At 36.5% G+C, this 8,478-nt stretch overlaps 1 long non-coding RNA gene across 3 annotated transcripts; it reads right to left on the bottom strand.

Annotated features, from left to right (window-relative positions):
* Positions 1-1,435: 1,435 nt before the first annotated feature.
* LOC137858297 (uncharacterized) lies at positions 1,436-6,789 on the bottom strand. Of its 3 annotated transcripts, none has more exons than XR_011097631.1 (4): positions 6,466-6,789; positions 3,120-4,589; positions 2,017-2,547; positions 1,436-1,923 (listed from the first exon to the last, which is right to left on the bottom strand). It is a non-coding gene; the product is annotated as an uncharacterized lncRNA (long non-coding RNA). The 3 variants fall into 3 exon arrangements; XR_011097630.1 differs by having other exon boundaries at positions 2,017-2,194; positions 2,390-4,589; positions 6,466-6,788; XR_011097629.1 differs by having other exon boundaries at positions 2,017-4,589; positions 6,466-6,787.
* Between the last annotated feature and the right edge of the window lie 1,689 nt (positions 6,790-8,478).

The following is an 8,478-nucleotide window of genomic DNA, read 5'->3' as shown; positions in this document are numbered from 1 at the left end:
CTTTTCATAATCTTTGCTTCTGAAGGAGAAATTGTCTTCAATCCCTTTGGCAGAATAGTCCCAGTGAACACCATAGGAACACTGTTGGGAGGGCTGCCTCAGTGCATCATTAGGGAAGGCCTCAGGAGTTTTAATACTTAGAGCCATGTATTGCTATCCTCTGGCAAACCTCATTCAGGCTTCTGCAAATGAGAATTTTCAAGGCTTAAAATTGCCTGATGCAGTAGACTTCTCTAAAAGACTTTATGGTTTAAGATTATTCAGCTCTGAGTTTATCAGAAGTCATTGTTCCAGTGTAACAGTTTTCAATATTGGGAGAATAATGTAAACAACTTCATGCTTTGGAAGGACTTTGAATTATTATTATTGTTGTTGTTATTATTTTCTCCCAAGTCAGTCTGAGATAGAAAGTTATTGTGGAACCTTCTCCCTGAAGCCATTGAGAAAAGCTTTAAGTCTTCAGTGTTAAGCTCTATATTTGGCAAAAAGCTCTCAGCTCTGTTAAATACACAGAGATTTCATAGAATAACAAAGGTTAATAATTTCAGGGTAACAATTCATGACTAAAACTATGAAATAACCATGTCCTGAGCCCATTCAGCTCCATCCACTGAGTCTGTTTGAAACATTACATTTTTGTAAAAGCTAAAATATATTTTTTACTACAAATAAATAAACATAACATCTACCATGGTGCTAATATTTTAAGTACCAGGAACTTATAGAATTTGAATGAAAGTAGTATTATTCGAGTATGAATGGGAATCCAAAAGAAGATAGTGGGTGTTCAGTTTGAAACACACAGAAGAGATCCACTTTCATGCAGAGCAAAGTAAACAACAGAATTCCTTACCTCCAAGTTTAGATTTAGTATTTGACATATGAAAAAATTATTCTGATTAAGAAAACCTGTTAGATAAATTACTGACAGAAAAAATAAAATATCTAAGTATACAGCTTTGGCTCAGAAAGTCCCTAAAGTATGGATTGCTAGAAGCGGGAAGACTATTCTGGGGAAATATCAGTATATGATATATACTCATAATCCTTCCAAACCAGCCTTATTGGCCGTAACAGAAGATAGGATAGGAGATTAGATAGATGTTAGTATAGCTATTCTTCTGTTGATATACTGCTGTAATATCATTACTTTGACAGCACTAGTCCTTTGTCATAAAGTAATTCTTCTTACAGTTGTTAGTCTCTTTGATATTTGTACTAATATCAAGGACATAAGTCTTTGCAGTTAAAGCTAAGAATCACAAGACAGTATTTATGGATGTTACTCGTATTTCTGTTATTGCCTCCTTATGTGATTTGAGGATATTCATCAACTTATGTGCCTCTGTTTACTTATGTTAAAAGCTATTTTTGAGTTTTCATTAGCTGAGTGTTAGGATTCTTGGTGAGATTAAAAGAAGAGGCATGAAAAGGCTCTACTTAATTATTTTTATTTAGCATTGCACTACATAATTTTCATTTTCATGTCTGTATTTAAGTTGCTAAGCATAAACAGCATACAAAAACAATGATGAAGGAGACCAGCAATATGTCTGGAGAGAAAAAACAAAAACAAAAACACACCAAATTTAGATGGGAATCTTCAGTTATAAGCTGTAAATCTGAGGAAAGTATAATAAGCATCAAAAAAGTCTTTCAGATAGAAAGTCATGTAACATTAACCTATCATTATCCACCCTGAGCATCACATGAATAAGCCCTTAATTGTATAGAATCAAGACAGTGATGACACAGAAATTATTTTATCAAATCTTCATAAATATCTGTCATCTCAGCATATGATATCATCCTTCTTCAGGGTAATCATGAATGAGAACATGTATCACACTTTGGATTCTTCTCTGAAGTCACCAGTTGATTCATCAGGGATACAAAATGTTTCCACTGGGAAGTCTCAGATATCTGACAAAAGAGGGGTTTTGCTGTATTAGAGGCTCTGAACATTGGTAACCTTCCCAGCCCTTTTGTTTCAGGCAGTTTTTGTTTTGAACTCACTGATGAAGTAGTTTGAGCAGTCCAATTGTACAGGCATGGTATCTCTTCAGTAGGTGTCTGATTGGGAGCCTTCTGTTCTTTTAAAGTTATCATATGTAATGCTTCATTTGTAGCAGTAACAATGTTCCTAAAACAAGTCTTTTGCCTTCATGTATGAGTTCTGGAATGTATACTCATCCTCAAAACATGACAAGAATAAAAATGTTAAATAGACAGAAGTCACAAATAAATCCAGTAGGATCATTGTTTAAATGAGAAATCTCAGCAGTGACTCTGAAATGATACCAGTTTGCAGACCTATGGATAGGAAAGTTTAAAGTGCTAGCATTAGCATCTGCAATGGCCATTGCAGATCTAAAGGCAGGAGACCCACCTGTATGATAGCTATGTATGACTTGCTGGTCCTTGACTACAGGCTTTCAGTTCTTGTGGTTGTAGTCCCATGCTGGTGGAGCTCTTTTTGCAAGAGCTCTGTAGGCACCAAGGTTGCAGAACTTCCCTTTTGCTGCCTGTTGTGGATAGGACCTTATACTGGGAGAACACAGTGAGAACATAGTCATTGAAGAATGATGTTCAGACAAACTAAAATAAAACATTGACTAGCTTGATCCAAGGCTTGCATCATGTCTATCAGGTTGCTGTCTGTATTGACTGTTGGAAGAAAGGGCTGGGTTCATTCTGGAAGGTTCATTCATGAAAAGCTCATAGCTCTTCTACTTGTAAGGATTACATTCAACAGTTGTAACTAATAAGACCAATTGAGTCTTCAGCATAACTCAGCATGATTTTCTCAAGCTATAACATAGGCTGAAAATTGAACCTATCAAATATAGTTTTACTTTATCAGATACAAATCCTCCCAAAATAGTGTCACTATGTATGTGCTTTTAAAACTCGGTGCACAAAAACAATTATCACGTCCTTTCTGCTAATATTTGCTTTCTCTGTTCCACCACAGTGAAATTGTTGACTCATCTCTCAAACTGCTCTACTGCAAGAAAAATAAATGTAGCACCCATTTCTTGTAAGTCTTTCCTACAATGCCAAAATATTCAAGAATACCTCTAAAATTGTTTTGTCTTTAGAACTAGAATGAATTTTACCTTGAGAGTCCTGAGTGGCACCTTTGATGCTGTTTGTGGAAGAAGTGCTAATATTTCTGTTTCTTGCCTTATTTCTGAAAACCTACAACCTCAGAGAATTGCACAGCCAGTGCTGTTGTACAGTGACTGTGTGACAGGCTCATTCCCTCTTAGAAAAGCACAAGACTGTCCTTTTCACATAGAATAGACTGAAATAGACTTAATTGCTTTTTGTTAATAAACATTAGTAAAGTAATATTATGCAACACTGTAGTTCAACATTATTATTATTATTATTATTATTATTATTATTACTATTATGTGAGAGTCAAATGAATACAAGTGGAGGATTGAAAAGGAAAGGTGAGAATTGGCTGGTGGAGTTAATGTTGAATGTACACAACAGCATTGTTTTGGCAAGTGAAAAGTCATTCTGTGTGGTCATAAAGTATTCCACAATGTATATCAGAAATGAATAATTTAATTGATGGGTTGGAAAATAAGAAAAGGAGTACGGGTGAACACAGAGAAATCTTCCTAGAGAGGGTACGATTGCTCTTCCTTTGTAGCCTGCTGGCCAGCAACTGCTTCCAATGCAGACAGCAGGAGCCATGCTGGTGGAGCCAGCTACTCAGCTGTGTGTGTGTCTCCATAGCTGCAGGCCAGGTACAGCTCCCAGTGCTAGCCAGGACAGCTGCTTTTCCTGTGGCTTCTTGCCTTCATTGTCCTTACTGACTAAACATATGGACTTGTTCTTCAAGCTGTACTTACATAAGGGTAAACAAGGTTCTTTATGTGAGAGGAAGAGATGGTTAGAAATACATTTTGTGTGCCATTTGTACTTAATCTTCAAACGTATCAGCTAAGCTGAATGATGTCAAACACAGGATTGATAAGGCATAGAGAACAACAGAACTAATAAGTTTTCTGGATAATTTAACTCTACCTTTTTTTCTCCTTCCTCTATCTGCACCTTTATCACTTTAAAGTGCACCAAATGCTAACTGCTCATTAGAGAATAAATATGCCTATGGTGTTCTATAAATTAAGATCAGAGTTTCAGTAGTGCTGAGAGCCTGGCAGTTGATGTCAACAGGAACTGCAGGTGCTCTGTACATCTGAAAATTCAGGCCTCAGTTGTGTTTTTTTTTTTTTTTACCAGAGATCTGTCTTGAGTGTGGCTGTATGTGTGTTTGGGGTTAAGTGTTAAAAACTCCAAAGCAAATACCTAATTGCAAATGAAGAAAAAAAAAAGTCTTCATTATGTTTCCATATATACACTTGAGATAAATGTTTTACGGCATCAAAGTGAAAATAAAATCCTTCATTTTCATATGACTACTTGAAGATACTTGCAATGTTCTGAGCATACATCAGAATAGAGGAGGAGAGAGGGCTAGCCATGCAAACTTGCAGCTGATGTCCTGGGGACAGATCCTTGCAGTGGGGAGAGCTCCATTATGCGCTCAGGCACTGGTTCACATAGTTCTCCTTGAAAGAGGAATTCACAGAGACAGACACGTCTGAGATTTCAGCACTTAAAATGAAAGTCAAAGGGCATTGTGCTTTGAATTTAAAAATTTTAAAAGTGCTATGGATAGTGATCTGCAAGTCAGGTCATAGCAAAGTTTTCTGAGCATCCAAAGATACTGGTAATATTTTTTGCAACTGGTAGCTAATTCCTGCCTTTTTTCTTCTTTCAGAAACTAGCAGCACAGGAAACAGTAGTACCTTATTTCATAGATTTTGGCATTATTCTTGCTTTTTAAGAAAAATACATTTTATTGAGGAACTCTTGAGAGAGGCCTACACAGAACTGAAAAAATCTATATTTGGGGCTACATGTTCTGTGGGGAATATAAAGAAAAGATTGCATAAGTATTCATTTGCTGAATGAGGCAGAGATCTGTGGAAAAGTGCTGCATGCAGTCATCACAGACTATGTGGAACTTTCTACTAAACTTTGTCTGGTTTGATAACTTAGTATCAGCTTTATGTAGCTGTGTAAGTGTGTAACTATATTAACTGTCATAGGATCATCACATGGCTTCATGGGACTGTCCTTGCAGGAAGATTCTAACAGCATGGATATCACAGGGTTGGAGCATTATAAAGTTGCTTAATATAGTAACAGCCTTTTCTTTGCCTTCTAAATCACATATGTAATATTTTCTGAAGTGCTAAACATACTCAAAATTTAAAAACTTGTTCCTAACTGAACAGAATTAGCACTGATTTTGTGTCAGCCAATGCATTTATTTAATAAAGTCCCTTACTTAAGCAAGCTCCTGGCTGTGTTTACAAATACCAGACAATATAATTAATCATTTTTGGTGTATTACTCTGCTAGCTATTGGCTGTGTAAAGGACATGCCTTGCATTTTTCAAGTACTATGAAAGAAGTACTAATGTTAAAGGCAAAATCTCAAACAAACAAACAAACAAAAAACAAGCGACTGTGCCAGGAAAACAAAACAAAGCAAACAAAAACAAACAAAAACAACCAACCAACCAACCAAAATAAACAAACAAACAAAAACAGCAACCCACCAGTTCATTTTCATAAATTTACGTATAACCTTTTTTGGAAACAGAATGTGATTTATGATCGATCCCATTTTAGGGATCTGAGCCAATGTTGGAGACAAAATAGAGTCCTTGAACTGGCAAGTGATCTGTCCCTTTAAGAGTCTCAGCTTGATTATCACAATGAGTCTGCATGCTTCGGAGAGACAATAATTTAAGTCATATTTTTAAAAAATAATTGGAAAAAATAAGACCTCCTTCATCGCTAGGCTTTCTAGATACTGAAATGGAATCTGCATTCCCCATCTCATCTGCATCAGTGTCCCCTCCAAAATCCTGTTTCTTTAGTATTTTTTTAGAGTGGTGTGGTAAGATGTCAGTAGGCTGCATATATTACTGATAAATTAGGATGGAACAGTAGTTTAAAAAGGTATAAAAGAAGAAAAATAAACAGAAACATGAATGGTAAAAAGGAGAAGGAATACCGAATGAATAATAAAATATTTAGTGCTTTTCAATTAACTGTTGAAATGATTAGTATACTAGTATATTATATCATAAAAATCATGTCTATTAATTTTTTGCAGCCATTATCTTGGCTGTGATTTACTCCTCTCAAATCATTAGCAATGCTATTAAAAAGGTGGGTATAGATGAATGTTCTGGATAGTGTGCAGTAAAATAGCAAGATTGTGGCTGAGGGTCAAGAATGAAGCTGAAAACCAACAGACCTGGGGGGACAGAGATGGGGGACTGAAAGGGAACAGACATCTGAAAGGAGATGAAATGAAGAGGAAGAAATACAGCAAAAACCATGATCTGACTCTGTCCAGTTCCTTACGGTAGCGAAGTGCTTTTCTGGTAAGATTCCTCCTCTCTTCCCCCAAATGCTGCAGTTTAATCTCAATCCTGAAAAAATGTTCATTTCCTGAAAGGCACAGCCTTTTGGAATCACACAGCTTTTCTTCACAATGGAAATCTGTGTGTACATCACGAAGAAGATAAATATGTGTATGAATAAGAGTCCCTGGGGTCTTTTCTGAAGCAATGAAGCATCCTTGTTTCAGGTTACAATGGCAGCTTGAGGGCAGCATTTCCATCCAGAAGAAAATGGCTGTGACTCTTCATAAATAGAGGCCTTCTTTGAAAATGAGATAAAGTGCATAACTAGGAATGTGTTAACCAAAGAGAGAAGAGAAAGATCAGCAAATTGAAAATGAATGGCTGACACGTATTTGGTAAAAGGTTCCCAGTGGTTATTTCTTTGTCTGAGTGGTCTTTTTTTTTCTTTTTTTTTTTTTTTTTTTTTTGTACAGATAGATGTGTTTTTGTCCTGATTATTAAGTAGTAATATTAAGCTAGTATTAATTAAAATTTTAATAAAAATTCCCTGTTGCTTTTCACACCTGAAAATGACAGTCCTTCACTCAGCTTTAAGGATTCAGAATCAGAGTTTTGTGTTAATGTTAACATCTTATGTTCAGGTAATTAGACTGTGCATTTAAAGTGAGATCAGACTTCTTATTTTTTATTTATTTATTTATTTTTCATTATAGTTTGGAGTAGAAAGCTTAGACTGCTACCAAAGAGGTAGTAACAATGCTTTGTAAGTGCAAAAGTGAGTTATATTACAAGGCCCACAATTTGTTTGGCAGAAATACAGACTGGTTGGCTGGTGGGAGAAAGAGGAGCTGGCCAGCCTGGCAGAGGGAGGTTAACAGCCATTCCTCTGTACAACACGATGGCTGAAGGCTGCAGTCTGCAGCATGACTGTCTGATGAACTTTCCTGTGTTTGCTTCTGCCCTCCCTTATTGATTGATACCAATGATAGCAGAGGAAATGTGTGTGCTTACATATGTTTTGTTACACCTTTTAACACAGGTCTAACCAGTGGGCATGCCAGGGACTGTGTTGTCTGCAACTTACTCTGTCTGCACCTTAGACATCTAGGGAAGCTTGTGGGCTTTTAACTCTAGCAATTATCGTATGCTTTTGCAAGGAGGGAAAGAGATAGGATGATACTTTTAATAGTAATTAAAAAACAAGAAGTTGTGAATATGGGACACAGCTGCTGGTTGCAAGAGCTCCTCACACTGTCTCAGCTCCTGGTTCTGGACAGTAGAAGGGACCCTTTTATTCTTTCACATCAAAAATACATACCTATTTCTCAGTGGAAGTTGAGCTGGACTCTACCCCAAGCCAGCAAATAGTCCTTGGAGGAAGAATGGACTCTGGAGTCCGCAGTAAGGGAGAGAGAAATTTGGAGAGTGAAAAATAATTGATAACAGTAGGTGGATGAGTAGATGCTTTCTCACTATATGGTTTTGGTTTTTTTGTTTGCTTGTTTGTTTTGGAGACCTGTTTCACAGGGCAGGTTTGTCCCTCCCTTTACACATATTTGATGGAATGAAGATGTGGAAGGCCTTAAACAGCTGATTTTCTCACACTTCCACATGTTTGAATATGTGCTTTCAGTAATTTCTCTGAGCAATGTTAAGTGACTTGTTCCTCTGCATTTTGAGTTAGTATGTGTTTATCTCTTCAGAAAAAAAAAAAAAAAAAAGTTATCATCATTCCTTTTAACAACAAGCAACATTATGATGATTATTTTTGTACCGTTTCACTGGAATTAATATGTTTAGATAGATAGCATAACCTGACATAAGGAGAGGGATTGTTTACAAAGTTTTGAACCTCCACAGAGGCTAATGATAATTTTAACATCAGTACCATGATATAGTATCATCAATCAGCTCCTTCCCAGAATGCTGTCACTTCCATAAAGGTCAGTGGCAATTTAGAGTAAGTAATCTGGCTCTGGATGTGCCAGGTAAGTTACACCACCAAGTAACA

The sequence above is a fragment of the Anas acuta genome, chromosome 6 (genome assembly GCF_963932015.1).
Source record: "Anas acuta chromosome 6, bAnaAcu1.1, whole genome shotgun sequence".
In the NCBI taxonomy this organism is placed as follows: Eukaryota; Metazoa; Chordata; class Aves; order Anseriformes; family Anatidae; genus Anas; species Anas acuta.
Note: the sequence above shows the minus strand (reverse complement) of the source record. Positions and strands in the feature narration are given on the sequence as shown.